Source organism: Syngnathoides biaculeatus, chromosome 17 (assembly GCF_019802595.1).
Source record: "Syngnathoides biaculeatus isolate LvHL_M chromosome 17, ASM1980259v1, whole genome shotgun sequence".
In the NCBI taxonomy this organism is placed as follows: Eukaryota; Metazoa; Chordata; class Actinopteri; order Syngnathiformes; family Syngnathidae; genus Syngnathoides; species Syngnathoides biaculeatus.
Genome location: NC_084656.1, coordinates 19,528,049 through 19,537,406, shown reverse-complemented (window position 1 = coordinate 19,537,406; position 9,358 = coordinate 19,528,049). Strand labels below are relative to the sequence as shown.

General features: G+C 45.0%; 1 protein-coding gene across 1 annotated transcript in view; it reads left to right on the top strand.

Moving 5' to 3' along the window:
* Positions 1-4,461: 4,461 nt before the first annotated feature.
* Positions 4,462-9,358, top strand: part of pdlim5b (PDZ and LIM domain 5b) — a 52,899-nt gene continuing 48,002 nt past the window's right edge. Inside the window, exon 1 of the mRNA XM_061801003.1 lies at positions 4,462-4,814. The gene's annotated coding sequence lies outside the window, so the exon portion shown is untranslated. The remainder of the gene's footprint in view (positions 4,815-9,358) is intronic.

The following is a 9,358-nucleotide window of genomic DNA, read 5'->3' as shown; positions in this document are numbered from 1 at the left end:
CACACCTTGAGGCAATTTATCCATCCATCCTTTCTTCACCGCTTATCCTCACGAGGGTAACTGGGAGTGCCGGAGTCTATCCCGGCTGTCAACGGGCAGGAGGCGGGGTACACCCTGAACTGGTCTCCAGCCAATCGCAGGGCACATGGAGACGAACGGCCGCTTTCACAATCACACCTTGAGGCAATTTATCCATCCATCCATTTTCTTCGCCGCTTATCCTCACGAGGGTCGCGGGGACTGCCGGAGCCTATCCCGGCTGTCAACGGGCAGGAGGCGGGGTACACCCTGAACTGGTCGCCAGCCAATCGGAGGGCACATGGAGACGAACGGCCGCTTTCACAATCACACCTTGAGGCAATTTATCCATCCATCCATTTTCTTCGCCGCTTATCCTCACGAGGGTAACTGGGAGTGCCGGAGTCTATCCCGGCTGTCAACGGGCAGGAGGCGGGGTACACCCTGAACTGGTCTCCAGCCAATCGCAGGGCACATGGAGACGAACGGCCGCTTTCACAATCACACCTTGAGGCAATTTATCCATCCATCCATTTTCTTCGCCGCTTATCCTCACGAGGGTCGCGGGGACTGCCGGAGCCTATCCCGGCTGTCGACGGGCAGGAGGCGGGGTACACCCTGAACTGGTTGCCAGCCAATCGCAGGGCACATGGAGACGAACGGCCGCTTTCACAATCACACCTTGAGGCAATTTATCCATCCATCCATTTTCTTCGCCGCTTATCCTCACGAGGGTCGCGGGGACTGCCGGAGCCTATCCCGGCTGTCAACGGGCAGGAGGCGGGGTACACCCTGAACTGGTCTCCAGCCAATCGCAGGGCACATGGAGACGAACGGCCGCTTTCACAATCACACCTTGAGGCAATTTATCCATCCATCCATTTTCTTCACCGCTTATACCCACAAGAGTCGCAGGGAGTGCTGGAGCCTATCCAAGCTGTCAACGGCCAGGAAGTGGGGTACACCCTGAACTGGTTGCCAGCCAATCGCAGGGCACATCGAGGCAAACAGACAATCAACCCTAGGGGCAATTTATCCATCCATCCATTTTCTTTGCCAAGGGTCGCAGGGAGTGCTGGGGCCTATCCCAGCTTTCAACGGGCAGGAAGCGGGGTACACCCTGAACTGGTTGCCAGCCAGATCGCAGGGCACATAGAGACAAACAGCCGCACCCACAATCACACCTTGGGGCAATTTAGGCTGTCCAATTAATGTTGCATGGTTTTGGGAATGTGGGAGGAAACCAGAGTACCCGGAGGAAACCCACGCAGGCACGGGGAGAACATGCAAACTCCACACAGGCGGGCCCAGGATCGAACCCGGGTCCTCGGAACTGTGAGGCCGACGCTTTACCAGCTGAACCACCGTGCCGCCGCGTTCCTTTTTCAGACATCTTGAATTCAATTTTAACGAGGCTAAATGACATTATAGATATCTTTCAAAATCTAATTGTAACTCAGACTGGCGTTACGGATCTCTGCAACGACATTGGAGATGTCACTCCTGCGACCCCCATGAGGATAAGCGGCTAAAAAAGTGGATGGAAGGATGGAGAGTATTTTTGAAGTGCTTAGAACATTAAATAGATGTCAAATAAGAGCTGTGTTGATCTTTCAATAAGCAAAATAATTGGCAATGGTCACTAACGCGGAGTACAGACCTTACACTCATTTCTCTCTGGCTTATTGAACACTCTATTAAATGCAATATATCATTTCATATTTTTGTAACATTTATTCGTTGTCGTTTACGTCCTCGTCACCGAATGGCTCCGCGGTTTGTGCAGTTATTCACGTGCAGTTTTGGCATCTGTGTGTTTCATGTGTACAGAATACATACGGGATGAGTCACTTGAAATGTACATGGAAATATGAAAAAAATATATATACAGACATCAAATCAGATTTGGGCACTTGTACTTGGTGTGTACCTCCACTTTTGGATGCCCCCCCCCACCCTCAAGGTGGTGCCTTTATAATTATTATTATTATTAATAAGATGAGACTCTTTAGACGTCGTTCCCACAACACACAATGCCACGGCATCTGTAAAGCTGAACCAACAACGGAGTTTAAAAAAAAAAATGCTGCTATAATTGAGAATATTTTTTGTCAGGAAAAAAAAAACTCTTGCAAAATGTAGATAATAACAGTACGTTTTATTAAAATGTCTGCACTTAAACACCTTACTCTTAATTGCTTTAATAGAAACCATGTACTCTCTAGAGCACAGGTGTCAAACTCGAGGCCCGGGGGCCAGATGCGGCCCGCCACGTGATTTTATGTGGCCCGCAAAGGCAAATCATCTGTCAACTTGCACGATTTTTGTTCAAATCTGGACCAACATTTCAAATTGTCACATGATAAATGATGACGTGTTTGTGTTACCAGACATCAACAATAATTGAACAACCCATTCCCCTTGATTTCTGATTCCAAAACTAGTTGATTGTGTAAATATGATGGGTCAATTAAAGATTTTTATGGTTTCACAGTCATAATGGCCCTCGGGCAGAAACCATTACGACAACGTGGCCCGCGATAAAAGTGAGTTTGACACCCCTGGTCTAGAGTGTAGTAAAACTTATCTTGTCACTTTATGAGGGAATACAAATCTCCGTACTGACCAGCAACAACGTGTACTGATGGATATTTCTAATATTCTTCTCCCCTCAGGTAGTCATTTAAGGTCATTAAATTATTGGAAACGGATCTCATTGTGATGGAAATACAACCACAAGAATTAATAATTGCCTCTCTGACTTTTCATAAAATCACTTCTTACATTACATTGTGAGTGCAGTACCAAATGTGAATGGACTTCCCTACACAGTGTGTGCCATAGTACCGAGGTACTGTAATTTCCTGCCTACATAGCGCACCTGGTTATAAGCCTCACCCAGTACATTTGTAAAGGAAATACCATTTGGTACATTCGTAGGCCGCAGCTGTGTAAAAGCCGCAAGTACCCGCATTGAAACACGAGATATTTACAAAGAAAGACGGTACACACAGAGTTTAACGCTAGCGCTGCATCGCTAATGCTAATGCTAGCACTGCTGCGCTAAAGCTAACGCTCGTGCCGCTGCGCAAACAGGGCCAATTAAAAAAAAAATCATACTGATAAAAATGCCCGAGACACAGCAGTAACTCGCTGGCGCAGCGCTAACAAGGCCGGGCTGGTAAAAGTCACTTCCTCGGCACATATATTCCACCGGTCTCACTCTTAGCTAACGCTAGCACTAACAGAGGCGGTTTAAATAAAACCAGCAAATATCACTGAGACTCGCCAGTAACACAGCAGCAACACGCTAACGCTTGCGTAGCGCTAACAGGACCGGTAAAAGTCAAATGTGAGGAGTTAAAAGTTATCCCAAAGTATTTGTGTAACTGTATGCCACGTTCGAGAAACCCCCCCAAAAAATTAAAAATGTAAATAAAGCACATTTTCATTACAATCGTAAGGCATAACGGCACGACTAAGTATTGATCCTGTGTCGGCGTGTGCTGAAATCTTGGCAAACTTGTCCTCACACTCGATGTGAATAAAAGTTGTATTCATGCGTCACAATTTATGAGGTTAAATTTAAGTATGCGTGTACTGTACCATTATTCATTCATTCGTACCGATTAATACTGCATTTACACGAGTGGCTTGTGTAAAACTGGAGCAGCGTGGACCAAAACTCGTGAGGAGATTATGAGGATCATGTGAATTTTTATTCAATGTGTGACTCCTTTATCTGCATTGAGACTGCGTACAACAGTTTTCAGTGTTAGAATTCCTGAGAAATTGATGAGAAAAAAATACACATCATATCAATTTATCGCACTGGCTGTGTAATCTTTTACGAATAGCCTTACTGTAAAGTATCATGACATGTTATCTTGATATTTACTCCCGCAGGGTGCCTTGCTGGAAAAAGAAAATATTTCAATTACATGTTTTTAAGTGTAATATTACACCTCTCGGGTCTAAATACATATTGCATGTACATTTCTTAGGTCACCACTAGAGGACACACCTTTCCTAGGTTATTTACAGAGACGCAAAGTCAATGCAGACTTTATAAATTAGTTTTTGTTTTGTTTTGTTTTTAATGGCTGTTCTCGTTATAACAGTGAAACCACATAAATGTAGAATCACGATGCCAAAAATCACGGCTGGGTGCATGCGGTTGAAAGTCACGGTTCGGTTGACATTCGCCCGTACAGTAAGAGGACAAAATAGTGCGCGTCTTAAGTGAAAACAGGAGCGGATTTAATGACATTTAAAGTGGAAAACGTCACCATATTGACTTTTGTTTCGCCTTTTCGGGAAATAAAGGATGCAGACAAGTCTTAAAGAGTAACAAGTCGACCTGTTAAAAGTCTGCATGTACATTATGAAAACACTAAAAAATACAATCAAATGGACAATACATGTCTGAAATAAATGTAACTAAAATGTTACGTCAGGTATTTGTGGCTATGTTCCAAAGTTTTGAACAGCTACTTCGCCGGGTTAGCATTAGCTTAAAGCTAACGGAAGTAACCGAGCAGCGACGGCGCGAGCTCCGAGGGCGGCTCGGGCTCACCTCAGACAAGCCCCGACCCGCCTCCGCGTGCCGCCCGAGGCGAGTCGTCATCCCTCCCCGCGTTGCTGTGCGCCCTCCCGCCGGCAGGCGTCCACCCGGAAGTCCCGGTTCCACTCAGTCGGGTCCAGTTTGCCCTCCACAACTGAGAAGCGAACCGAGCCGACGCGTCTTTCTTCCCCCGCCCTCGAGCACCGGCAAGTGAGCGGCTTCCCGAGGCAAGGTAAGCCCGGGTACGGGGCGTCATATTCGGGGACAAATACGCGGCGGTGCTGTATTTCGGCTGTTTTTAAGTTTCAACACAACGACTTTGCGTGACTTTTATCGACAAGTACTCGGTTGAAAAACAATATTAATGTCATCATTGAAGTTTTATGTCGCGCTCATGAAGGAAGCGGCCGGAAATTTAAGGCTAATTGTGTTCGCTATTTTTTTTTCTTTTGTGTACTTTTGCTAAAACTGTACTCAATCCAAGTAAACAAGTAAACAGAAAGCCAATTATTACTTTGTCCCGTGACTCTTTTTAAGCGGGGTGCGGCTGCACTTTGAAAGCACACATAATTGAGCATTTAATTCTATTGTAATAAACATTTTGAAAGCGTTCGCTGTTAGTTTTGTCTTTAAACAAATTTCGTTCCTTTGGGACACGCCTGCATCACACTTGGGCAGGATTTCCTCTGCACGTCCAAGTGGCTAATTTCTATTGCTTCCTATCAATTATTATTATTTCGACCTTTTCCATGTTCATTTCAAAAGACATAACCAGTATGTCTGCGTTTACAGTAAAACAACCAACATGGGCAGTAACTCCTCGACACTGGAGCAATGATACATTCAGTTTCCAAGCCGCTTATCCTCACAAGAGTGTGCTGGAGTATATAAGTAATGCAAATATGAAACATCGCAAGATTTAAAGCAAAGGGTTTCAACTGGAGTATCTTTTTGCTGTTGTTGCAAAGTTCCGATGCACTCTCAGAAGTTAAAAATGATAAAGATTTGGTGTGTGTAAAAGTAGCCTCTGAAAACACTTGTAAAGTACATTATCTTATGTTTTTAAATACCGTTTCAAATGTTTTTTTTTTTTTTGTGCCATCAAAAGCGTGTCGTCCGCCAGCCAGAGGCTTGGCTCCGCAGTGCAGAGTAAATTACTGGCTAGAGTGCAAGGAAGTAAGATTTCTCATCGCTTTCCAACTACATTCCATGCAAGAACTTGGTGCATATCTTAAAAAATAAAAATAAAAATCTGAATACAAATACAAGAAATTTTGTTACTAGCTGTCTGCGACCCAACCAAAATGGGTTGAGGTTGAGGGAGGATCTTTGGTCTTTAGTTTGCCAGGGGTGACTTTCTCCCCCCCCCCCGTTGATAAATTAATCGTGAATTTTTTTTACTTATTTGATGACGGACAGTCCTCTCACGTAGTATATTTAAACCAGTGGTTCCCAAAGTGGGGTCCACGGACCCCCAAGGGGGTGAAAAACCTCTTCTCAGGGGGTCCGTGATGTGAAGTCGAAAAAAACCGAATTCGTCTGGAAGCTAATCATGACGTGAGAATTGCCCTTTCCAGTGTTGAACCACGTTTTGATTTACTGTGCAAAAATAAAACGTGAGCCACTAAAATTGAGTATTTCTTTGTACCAGAATGGCATAGCTGTGTCCAGCACTACATTATCGGTGAGACTTGAGGTTTGGGGGGTCCGGGAGCTTTTTTTTTTTTTTTAACGACTCACTGGGGGTCCCGGCCCAGGTTGACTTTGGGAACCACTGATTTAGACCATATTAAAAGAGTTGTTGTAATTTTAATCGGCGTATTTCCACGTGCACCTCAGCTCCATCCTTTTACTTGCATTGGGAGAGTTGTAGAGATCAATTTTTACATCTGAAAATATCCCATTCCATACATTCTTCTCCCCTCTTTGCGCCCGCCAAGGCCCATATCCCGAGTGTACCACTAGAGAACCAAGAAACAAAACAAAACAACCACGGTATTATTACACGGTATATTGGCACGAATATGTTGAGTTTTTAGAATCTGGCTTCAATACATCAGTCTTACCAGCGTGTGTACGAAAACCCGTCTCGTAAAATCGGGTTAGAACACGTTGTCCTACCAGACCCGGTGGAGCTGGCGCTAATATCATAAACAAGGCGCAGCGCTAACCAAAAACGGGTCGTTTGACTGACGCAGTCCAACGAGTTCCGTCGATAAATAAAACGAAATGTAACGCTCATTCCGTTTTAGGGCATAGCGTGTAAGAGTCGTAAATGGAATGCGAACGGAACTCTGGTCCGCGAGGACATAAAATGACGTAATCAGGCCGCGTTGCCACTTGACGTGTTGCGGAATGCGAATTATGTATGACGACAAGCGGCACGACGCACAAAGACGTTTTCTTTTAAATCCATACTTCCTAAAGGTGCACGGTCGTAAGTCTAACGCACGGAGAGGGACAGAACAGAACAGAACAGAACAGAACATGGCTTTGCGGTCAGGCCTCTGAATGGTATTTACATTCGACGCGGTCACGCTCAATTCAAATTGTCCGAGTGCGTTAACTATTCGCAAAGGTTGTAATGTGAACAGCACACGGAACGGTCACGTTTATGTGGCCTCCGAGATTTTTATAGCTCAGAGAATTGTTTTACTTCGATCGGGCCTATTAAACAGCCACGTCGGTATGTAAGATTTGATGGTTAAGAATAGACACGGTGGAAGTTCTAAGGGACAGAAAAAGGCCCGGTGACCTCAGAATTGCTCATGTTACATGGAAATAAAATGAATCTTTTCCATTGTACATTTTTATGCGACTTTTCAATATTTCAATCTTTCTAGGAAGACAATAAAACGCTAACTTAACTTTAATGATAACTGTACAATTCAAAGAAGCGATCACAGTTTTCTCATCATATGTTGAATATACTACTTGTGTGAACAGTTGATATATTTTTTGCAAAACACGCCCCCCCCCAAAAAAAAAACAAAAACAAAATTACACTCATGGTTCATCTTTTGATGCTTGCTGAGACAAAAACCTCGCGTAGTCTCATGCACGACGACGAAAACTTTAGAGGTTCCATTTAGAGCTGGTCAAATGAAATTAACTCAGCGTTGATATTTTACTATTTACTTTATTATTGCGTACAGTAATCATTTCGTCGCAAAACAAAATTGATTGCAACCAGCAGAGGAGTTATTGATTCAGGCTCAACTATTTTGCATTGTTAAAATCAAAACAAACAGAAAAACTGCAGGATGACCCTTGTTTTGGTCCAATTCTTTTGTAGCGTTCTGCTTAATATGGTCCTCTTAGAAATAGGAGTTCAGAACATTCAAAGTGGGATTCTGCCATCCCATCCTCACAAGGGTCGCGGGGCATGCTGGAGCCTTTCCCAGTCGTCAACGGGCAGGAGGCGGGTTACACTCCGAACTGGTCGTCAGCCAATCGTAGGGTACATCGAGACAAACAGCCGCAGCCACAATCACACCTAGGGGCAATTTAGCGTGTCCGATTAATGTTGCGTGTTTTCGGGATGTGGGAGGAAACCGGAGTGCCCGGAGGAAACTCACGCTGGCACCGGGAGAACATGCAAACTGCACACAGGCGGGTCCGGGATCGAACCCGGGACCTCAGAACTGTGAGGCCAACACTTTACCATCTGATCCACTCTGCCACCCCCCCTCAATCTAGATTAAATCGAAATCTCAACTGCACTTGACTTTACCTCCATGTTTACGTCGTTGTTTTTCGTAGTTTGAAAAAGGTAATGAGCCTATTTTGACAAACTAAGTACTGGAAAGTAAAAATATTTGTTCTCAAATGTGGGGATTCAAAGTAAAATGTCATCTGAAAAATAAATAGGTTTGCAGTTCCTGCTATATCAATGCAAGTTTCGGTAGCCTGTCTATGGCGTTTTGGAGCCTATCCCAGCTGTCAACGGGCAGGAGGCGGGGTACACCCCGAACTGGCTGTCAGCCAATCGCAGGGCACATGGAGCCAGATACCCCTCACAATCACACCTAGGGGCAATTTAGAGTGTCCAATTAATGTTGCCCGTTTTTGGGATGTGCGAGGAAACCGAAGTACCCGGAGGAAACCCACGCAGGCACGGGGAGAACATGCAAACTCCACACAGGCGGGTTCGGGATCAAACCCGGGACCTCAGAACTGTGAGGCTAACGCTTTTCAGCTTATCCACCGTGCCGCCTGAATGAAGTAGTTTCTCCGTAAATTTGTTTGTAATTTTATACCTAAATATTTTACTAGTAAGAACAGCATCTGGTGTTGGGACTTGTAGGATCTTGGGAGCCGGTGACTTTTTTTTTTTTTTTTTTTCCCCCCCTGCCACGCAGAAGGAATTGTTTAAATCCGAGTTTTCTTTTGGGTGTGAATGTGCTGAAACAAAAAGTGCGATTACACGAGATAAGGCTGCAGTGGCGCAGAGCCAGCAGCGAAGTGGAACTCGCTCAGCCTGGCGATGACGCTTGCTGAATACGCCCATCGCACTTAACCCGCGCTCGGCGCTCCATCAACACTCAAAAGGTGCGGCCGCTCATGTCGACGCACGATATCGTCGGCGGTTGCAAAACGAGCGGCGACATGAGCGCGATGTTTGTCTTGTCCATATTAGGGAGCATGCGAAATGATGAATGAGGGTTGAGCGCATGATCTGATATTTCCCAATTTTCTTCATATCAAGATTTTACGTGCCTGAGGTCCGACTGGGGAATGAAATGTCGTACTGCAGGAATCCAATACGTAAATACC